Below are 9,567 nucleotides of genomic sequence, written 5' to 3'. Positions count from 1 at the left end.
TATATATATATATATATATATATATATATATATATATATATATATATATATAATAAAACGTTAAATTAATAATAATTAATAATAAAATAAAAAGAATAAATGTTGTCATAATTTGTATGTGATTTCTAATCTCTTTGCAAAAAACACGATTCTGTGTTCTCTGCACAGATGGGAAACTCCCGCCTGGTGCTGAGGTTAATTCACGAAAAAAATTATAATAACTCATTATCCTTAAGTAACGAGTATGGAAAATCATTTAATTAAAGTGAAAGGTTCACGGTTTCTGCTGTAATATCCGAGCCCTTAAAGAGCTGTGGGAATGGGATCTTGACGATTTATTAAATTAATTTGGAAAGTGGCCAGAGAGAAACACTTTAATAAGAATCAACAAAGTATAGAATACTACTATATAACAAAACTGTTAATAATAATAAAAAGCACAAAAATTTATATGTGAATTAAATACAGCATAATAATAAATTAAATGATGAAATTAAATGGCAAACATATTTCAATTTAATATAGTGTAATAATTCACAGAATTATGCTTAAAAAGTAAAATTATTTATAATATAAATGAAACTGTTAAATATCAGATTCAGGATAAAGCTACTAGATAAGTCATCAAATTAAATTAATTTTACTTATGGTTACTATAGTTTTATTACAGTTCATCTCAATCCAGTTAAACAATGATGAGGTTACCATGTAATAATTATGGTAAGTTTTCAAAAAAGACAATTTTTTGGTGTTACTCCAAATATCAAAATTAAACTATGTAATACAGCTTAACCTTGATTTAATATGGCATTTCTTCAAATATCACAGTCAAACTGTTGTTACATGCAAAAACTAACCGTAAACAACGTAAATGAAATAATCCCATAGCATACAGGAATCACCTCATATAGCAGATCTATACAGGTGGAGCTGGGGAGGGTGGAGGGTTTCTGAAGTGCGCTGTGGACTGCCACAGCAAATAAAAGCCAGATATTTAAATACTGAGCAGTGAGCTCATTGGCTACTAATACAGGAGAAATCCAATCAGCTGTGCCATGTGATAGTGATGTCATTAGGTCAGTTGGAGTTAGACCTATTGTACTGTGCCATCTAGAGTTTCATGCCAGAACTCTGTATTCGAACTATGGTTAGTTTAATAATAACTACTTTGCTTGTGTTTACTGTTTTACTCTAAATACCAATAGTAAACTATAGTTACCATGCAAAGGCAATGATAAATGTCATCAGAATACAATTTGCATTGGTTTACTGTGGTATTAGTTCAAATATCAAATCTAAACTATGGTTTAGCATAACAGGGAAAACCTAACAGTAAACTTTAAAAATAAATACTATTTAACTGGGTTGACTATAATTTTACCCCAAATACCACAGTGGTTACGACACAAGAAACATGGTACATTTTCACAGAAGGTGAATTTACCTTTGTTTGCTATGGTTTTACCCCAAATACCAGTTAAACCGTGTTTATCATGCAAGAACTATAGTCAATTTCTAAAACACTACAGCTACCATGCCAAAATGTTATAAAGATGTGGCTTCTAATGAAGATGCTGATATAATTGAGTTGATCAGCAGGTGGTTTGGTACAAAAGCAGCAAATAAAATCGATTCCTGCATCTAAGACACATGTTTGAGAGGAGACTTTCAATCATTTCCAGACGTGTCTCAACATGCCCATGAAGTGTATTGGAGTCTGAACTCATATACAGTCTTTCCTCTGACGAACACGTGCAAGCAACACCCATCTGAACACATCAACACCAGCAGGGCTGGGTTTCTATGGCAACTGTTAGAGCATCTCTTACAAGATGGTCAAGAGACCCAAACTCAACATGAGAGAGAGAGAGAGAGAGAGAGGGTAAGACAGTGTAACAAGTTGCCTTACACAAGTGTCCATGAGCATACTTCAGAATCTCAGCAGAAGTACTTTGATTTTGGATGCTGCTTGGCTCACATACTAATTAATGATTAATGTTTGAAAGTGAAGTGTAAAATAAATTATATAAATATTTTATTTGACTAAGTAATTACAGTAATATTTCAGTCTTTATATATTAATAATTGAATTAAAAAATAAGCAAAATAATAATGTTATTATTTAAATGTTGTTATTTGTTCAAATTTACATGGTTTCCAAAAACATTGTGAATGGAAACCTACTGTAGACAACCATCACATCTAAGATATAATGTGTACCAATAACCTGTTTTGTTTTGTTGTTTTTGTGTAAACAGATGCAGCACTGCTAATCTTACCATCTTTATTCACAGAAAACATCAAGTTTCTCTTTTGTCTGGACAATGTAAGTTTTGATATGTCATGTCTTTGTGTTCGCTAACTGACTCAATGATTCGCGGACCCGCTTTGAACTCCCGAAATGACTCAAATGATTCGCGAACCCACTACGAACACCCGAACGTATTCAAATGATTCGCGATCCCCAAACTGACTCAAATGATTCGCGAATCCGCTGAGAACTCCCGAAATGACTCAATTGATTCGCGAACCCACTACGAACTCTCGAACGGATTCAAATGATTCGCGATCCCCGAACTGACTCAAATGATTCGCGAACCTGCTTTGAACTCCCGAAATGATTCAAATGATTCGCAAACCCGCTTTGAACTCCCGAACTGATTCAAATGATTCGCGAACATGCTACGAACCCCGGAACTGATTCAAATGATAATGTTATTATTTGTTCAAATTTAAAGGGTTTCCAAAAACACTGTGAATGTAAACCGAGACAACCGTCCCGCTCGCTCCGTACTCCCGAACTGACTCAAACGTTTCTGGAAAAATGAGCGCCTGTCACTTCCGTTATGAGCGCCCATTCGGTGCGCCTACATTTGAAATAACGAACTTGAGAGCGCAAAAGACGTGATATGTGAACAGCCCCTTACTTATAGCCTTGTTTGCTGCTCTTTAATTTAATTCTTTGTAATTTATGTGAAATTATGTACCACAACTTAACAGTTTTGCTTTATGGATTATATTTTTTATCTGTTGAACACCAGACATAAACAAAAATAAGTTTTAAACTTATTATTTTCATGAATTTTAAAAAAGTAAACAATTTGTTTGCATTTGCGCTAGCATATTCACGCAGCGCTGTCTCGCGAGTGGCAGTGCACATTTTTGAATTCCAACGGTCGAGAAGAGATTGATCCCCGTCTACTGATTTAAATTGATGGTCTGACAGAAATATTGTTGTGGTAAGTCAGAGAAATACATTCTTTTTAAAGTAATTTACTTTTTATAAGCTTTAAACCCATTAGTAATTAAGTTGTCAATGTTTCTGCAGCGGATTTACACTAAAACACGAAAGAGCCTGTACCGCGACAGTGTCACAAGTTGCCTTACATCCATAAGTTTTGTTGTGCTAGTTGCAAACTGTTAAATTAAGAGTTTTCGGATCCTAAGCTTAGAAAAAAAGATGCAAGACTTCAAACTTTCCAGTACTCCGGTGTACTGATAATCCGGGTTCCACCCAGTCCCAGGAGGTTTGTCTGTTTTATCCTTCTTCACTAAAATGTCTTAAAATTGCTTGGTTATTGACCAGTAATGCTAGGAGATTGTATATATACAATAGGAGTTTTGTTATTTACTACTTTTTTCAGATTATATTAAACCTGGAAAATATTGGAGAAGATCAATTAAGTTTCAGGAGCACATTACTGTGATAAATGCTGAACTATGTAAAAGACAACCTGACTACACCAACATATCAAAAATCGAATGAGATGCGCTCTTTTTAAAAGAGTTGATTTAATGACAAAATCAACATGAGAGTTCATGGGACATGTTCCCATTTCTTCGGGTTCCACAAATTGTGAGTATTTGTTTTTAGTGTTGTTTCCTTTCAGTTTAGTATTTCCACAGAATTTTAAATTTTTATTGTTTGAATAAAAAGTTAAAATTGTTTTAATTAATTTTTCTTTCTTTTTTTGGTAGCTGCTGCATGAAGTGAAGATGCGGTTTGGGAAGGACCTTCATCTTAATCTAGATACTGCTCTTCAAGTTAAATTAAATTAAATTAAATTTATCCATTTAGCAGACGCGACTTACAGTGCATTCAGGCTATCAATTTTTTACCTATCAAGTGTTCCTGGGGAATCGAACCCCCAACCCCACAATGCTCTACCAATTGAGCTACAGGAACACTACTGTCTACTTTAGCAAATCGACACAAACGCAAAAAGTGTTCTTTTTTTCCTTAACACAACCATTAGTTGCTTGGTTTGTTGAATGGTTACTCTAATAAATCTATTTATACCATGGTTTGTCTGAATATTTCATTCTGATTGGCTAAAAGGGGTGCATTAAAATAATTTGATTCACAGGTAGATTCAGTCAGTGTAATTACATTTAAAGTTAAATGTGCTGCTGCAATGACATACATGCAAACAAAACACTTGCACACGAGATCGGAGATTAAAATAATGTGAACTGTGACATTTTGCATTTATTTCTTTAAATAAATTTTTTACAACCTCAGTCGCATTGCTACACTGCCACTCATAAATCCTCTCCTGTGTTCTCATGGAGTAGTAAAGTGTCCATTGTAAGCATACTTCAGAATCTCAGCAGAAGTACTTTGATTTTGGATGCCGCTTGGCTCACATACTAATTAATGATTAATGTTTGAAAGTGAAGTGTAAAATAAATTATATAAATATTTTATTTGACTAAGTAATTACAGTAATATTTCAGTCTTTATATATTAATAATTTAATAAAAAAATAAGCAAAATAATAATGTTATTATTTAGATGTTGTTATTTGTTCAAATTTACATGGTTTTCCAAAAACACTGTGAATGGAAACCTAGACAACCATCACATCTAAGATATAATGTGTACCAATAACCTGTTTTGTTTTGTTGTTTTTGTGTAAACAGATGCAGCACTGCTAATCTTACCATCTTTATTCACAGAAAACATCAAGTTTCTCTTCTGTCTGGACAATGTAAGTTTTGATATGTCATCTCTTTGTGTTCGCTAACTGACTCAATGATTCGCGGACCCGCCTTTGAACTCCCGAAATGACTCAAATGATTCGCGAACCCACTACGAACTCCCGAACGTATTCAAATGATTCGCGATCCCCAAACTGACTCAAATGATTCGCGAATCCGCTGTAAACTCCCGAAATGACTCAAATGATTCGCGAACCCACTACGAACTCCCGAACGTATTCAAATGATTAGCGATCCCCATACTGACTCAAATGATTCGCGAAACCCGCTGTAAACTCCCGAAATGACTCAAATGATTTGCGAACCCACTACGAACTCCCGAACGTATTCAAATGATTAGCGATCCCCAAACTGACTCAAATGATTCGCGAATCCGCTGTGATCTCCCGAAATGACTCAAATGATTCGCGATACCCGAACTGACTCAAGTGATTCGCGAAACCCGCTCCGAACTGCCGAACTGATTCAAATGAGTCGCGAAATCCGCTTTGAACTCCCAAACTGATTCAAATGAACAACTTAACAGTTTTGCTTTATGGATTATATTTTTTATCTGTTGAACACCAGACATAAACAAAAAGAAGTTTTAAACTCATTATTTTCATTAATTTTAAAAAAGTAAACCAATTTGTTTGCATTTGCACTAGCATATTCACGCAGCGCTGTCTCGCGAGTGCAGTGCACGTTTTTGAATTCCAACGGTCAAGAAGAGATTGATCCCCGTCTGCTGATTTAAATTGATGGTCTGACAGAAATATTGTTGTGGTAAGTCAGAGAAATACATTCTTTTTGAAGTAATTTTACTTTTTATAAGCCTTAAACCCATTAGTAATTAAGTTTGTCAATGTTTCTACAGCGGATTTACACTAAAACACGAAAGAGCCTGAACCGCGACAGTGTCACAAGTTGCCTTACATCCATAAGTTTTGTTGTGCTTGTTGCAAACTGTTAAATTAAGAGTTTTCCGATCCTAAGCTTAGAAAAAAAGATGCAAGACTTCAAACTTTCCAGTACTCCTGTGTACTGATAATCCGGGTTCCACCCAGTCCCAGGAGTTTTGTCTGTTTTATCCTTCTTCACTAAAATGTCTTAAAATTGCTTGGTTATTGACCAGTAATGCTAGGAGATTGTATATATACAATAGGAATTGTGTTATTTACTACTTTTTCAGATTATATTAAACCTGGAAAATATTGGAGAAGATCAATTAAGTTTTCAGGAGCACATTACTGTGATAAATGCTGAACTATGTAAAAGACAACCTGACTACACCAACATATTCAAAAATCGAATGAGATGCGCTCTTTTTAAAAGAGTTGATTTAATGACAAAATCAACATGAGAGGTCATGGACATGTTCCCATTTCTTCGGGTTCCACAAATTGTGAGTATTTGTTTTTAGTGTTGTTTCCTTTCAGTTTAGTATTTCCACAGAATTTTAAATTTTTTTATTGTTTGAATAAAAAGTTAAAATTGTTTTAATTAATTTTTCTTTCTTTTTTTGGTAGCTGCTGCATGAAGTGAAGATGCGGTTTGGGAAGGACCTTCATCTTAATCTAGAGACTGCTGTTCAAGTCAATTTTTTACCTATCAAGTGTTCCTGGGGAATCAAACCCCCACCCCACAATGCTCTACCAATTGAGCTACAGGAACACTACTGTCTACTTTAGCAAATCGACACAAACGCAAAAAGTGTTCTATTTTTCCTTAACACAACCATTAGTTGCTTGGTTTGTTGAATGGTTACTCTAATAAATCTATTTATACCATGGTTTGTCTGAATATTTGATTCTGATTGGCTAAAAGGGGTGCATTAAAATAATTTGATTCACAGGTAGATTCAGTCAGTTAATTACAATTAAAGTTAAATGTGCTGCTGCAATGACATACATGCAAACGAAACACTTGCACACGAGATCGGAGATTAAAATAATGTGAACTGTGACATTTTGCATTTATTTCTTTAAATAAATTTTTTACAACCTCAGTCGCATTGCTACACTGCCACTCATAAATCCTCTCCTGTGTTCTCATGGAGTAGTAAAGTGTCCATTGTGAGCATACTTCAGAATCTCAGCAGAAGTACTTTGATTTTGGATGCTGCTTGGCTCACATACTAATTAATGATTAATGTTTGAAAGTGAAGTGTAAAATAAATTATATAAATATTTTATTTGACTAAGTAATTACAGTAATATTTCAGTCTTTATATATTAATAATTTAATAAAAAAATAAGCAAAATAATAATGTTATTATTTAGATGTTGTTATTTGTTCAAATTTACATGGTTTCCAAAAACACTGTGAATAAGAAAACCTACTGTAGACAACCATCACATCTAAGATATAATGTGTACCAATAACCTGTTTTGTTTTGTTGTTTTTGTGTAAACAGATGCAGCACTGCTAATCTTACCATCTTTATTCACAGAAAACATCAAGTTTCTCTTTCTGTCTGGACAATGTAAGTTTTGATATGTCATCTCTTTGTGTTCGCTAACTGACTCAATGATTCACGGACCCGCTTTGAACTCCCGAAATGACTCAAATGATTCGCGAACCCACTACGAACTCCCGAACGTATTCAAATGATTCGCGATCCCCAAACTGACTCAAATGATTCGCGAATCCGCTGTATACTCCCGAAATGACTCAAATGATTCGCCGAACCCACTACGAACTCCCGAACGTATTCAAATGATTAGCGATCCCCATACTGACTCAAATGATTCGCGAAACCCGCTGTAAACTCCCGAAATGACTCAAATGATTCGCGAACGCCACTACGAACTCCCGAACGTATTCAAATGATTAGCGATCCCCAAACTGACTCAAATGATTCGCGAATTCCGCTGTGATCTCCCGAAATGACTCAAATGATTCACGATCCCCGAACTGACTCAAGTGATTCGCGAAACCCGCTCCGAACTGCCGAACTGATTCAAATGAAGTCGCGAACCGCTTTGAACTCCCGAACTGATTCAAATGAACAACTTAACAGTTTTGCTTTATGGATTATATTTTTTATCTGTTGAACACCAGACATAAACAAAAAGAAGTTTTAAAACTCATTATTTTCATTAATTTTAAAAAAGTAACAATTTGTCTGCATTTGCACTAGCATATTCACGCAGCGCTGTCTCGCGAGTGCAGTGCACGTTTTGAATTCCAACGGTCGAGAAAGAGATTGATCCCCGTCTGCTGATTTAAATTGATGGTCTGACAGAAATATTGTTGTGGTAAGTCAGAGAAATACATTCTTTTTGAAGTAATTTACTTTTTATAAGCCTTAAACCCATTAGTAATTAAGTTGTCAATGTTTCTACAGCGGATTTACACTAAAACACGAAAGAGCCTGAACCGCGACAGTGTCACAAGTTGCCTTACATCCATAAGTTTTGTTGTGCTTGTTGCAAACTGTTAAATTAAGAGTTTTCCGATCCTAAGCTTAGAAAAAAAGATGCAAGACTTCAAACTTTCCAGTACTCCGGTGTACTTATAATCCGGGTTCCACCCAGTCCCAGGAGGTTTTGTCTGTTTTATCCTTCTTCACTAAAATGTCTTAAAATTGCTTGGTTATTGACCAGTAATGCTAGGAGATTGTATATATACAATAGGAATTGTGTTATTTACTACTTTTTCAGATTATATTAAACCTGGAAAATATTGGAGAAGATCAATTAAGTTTTCAGGAGCACATTACTGTGATAAATGCTGAACTATGTAAAAGACAACCTGACTACACCAACATATCAAAAATCGAATGAGATGCGCTCTTTTTAAAAGGGTTGATTTAATGACAAAATCAACATGAGAGTTCATGGACATGTTCCCATTTCTTCGGGTTCCACAAATTGTGAGTATTTGTTTTTAGTGTTGTTTCCTTTGATTTTAGTATTTCCACTGCATTTAAAAAAAAATTTTTGTTTGAATAAAAAGTTAAAATTGTTTTAATGAATTTTTCTTTCTTTTTTTGGTAGCTGCTGCATGAAGTGAAGATGCGGTTTGGGAAGGACCTTCATCTTAATCTAGAGACTGCTTTTCAAGTTAAATTAAATGTATGCATTTAGCAGACGCGACTTACATTTAGGCTATCAATTTTTTACCTATCAAGTGTTCCTGGGGAATCGAACCCCCAACCCCACAATGCTCTACCAATTGAGCTACAGGAACACTACTGTCTACTTTAGCAAATCGACACAAAAGCAAAAAGTGTTCTATTTTTCCTTAACACAACCATTAGTTGCTTGGTTTGTTGAATGGTTACTCTAATAAATCTATTTATACCATGGTTTGTCTGAATATTTGATTCTGATTGGCTAAAATGGGTGCATTAAAATAATTTGATTCACAGGTAGATTCAGTCAGTGTAATTACAATTAAAGTTAAATGTGCTGCTGCAATGACATACATGCAAACGAAACACTTGCACACGAGATCGGAGATTAAAATAATGTGAACTGTGACATTTGCATTTATTTCTTTATAATTTTTTACAACCTCAGTCGCATTGCTACACTGCCACTCATAAATCCTCTCCTGTGTTCTCATGGAGTAGTAAAGTGT

General features: G+C 34.7%; 1 long non-coding RNA gene across 1 annotated transcript; it reads left to right on the top strand.

Moving 5' to 3' along the window:
• The first annotated feature begins 8,182 nt into the window (after positions 1-8,182).
• Positions 8,183-8,850, top strand: LOC113086314 (uncharacterized). Its single transcript, XR_003284757.1, has 3 exons — positions 8,183-8,240; positions 8,330-8,528; positions 8,646-8,850. It is a non-coding gene; the product is annotated as an uncharacterized LOC113086314 (long non-coding RNA).
• The last annotated feature ends 717 nt before the right edge of the window (positions 8,851-9,567 follow it).

This window comes from Carassius auratus, unplaced genomic scaffold (genome assembly GCF_003368295.1).
Source record: "Carassius auratus strain Wakin unplaced genomic scaffold, ASM336829v1 scaf_tig00043070, whole genome shotgun sequence".
NCBI lineage: Eukaryota > Metazoa > Chordata > Actinopteri > Cypriniformes > Cyprinidae > Carassius > Carassius auratus.
The sequence above is the reverse complement of the archived record's forward strand: the minus strand, read 5'-3'. Positions and strand labels throughout refer to the sequence as shown.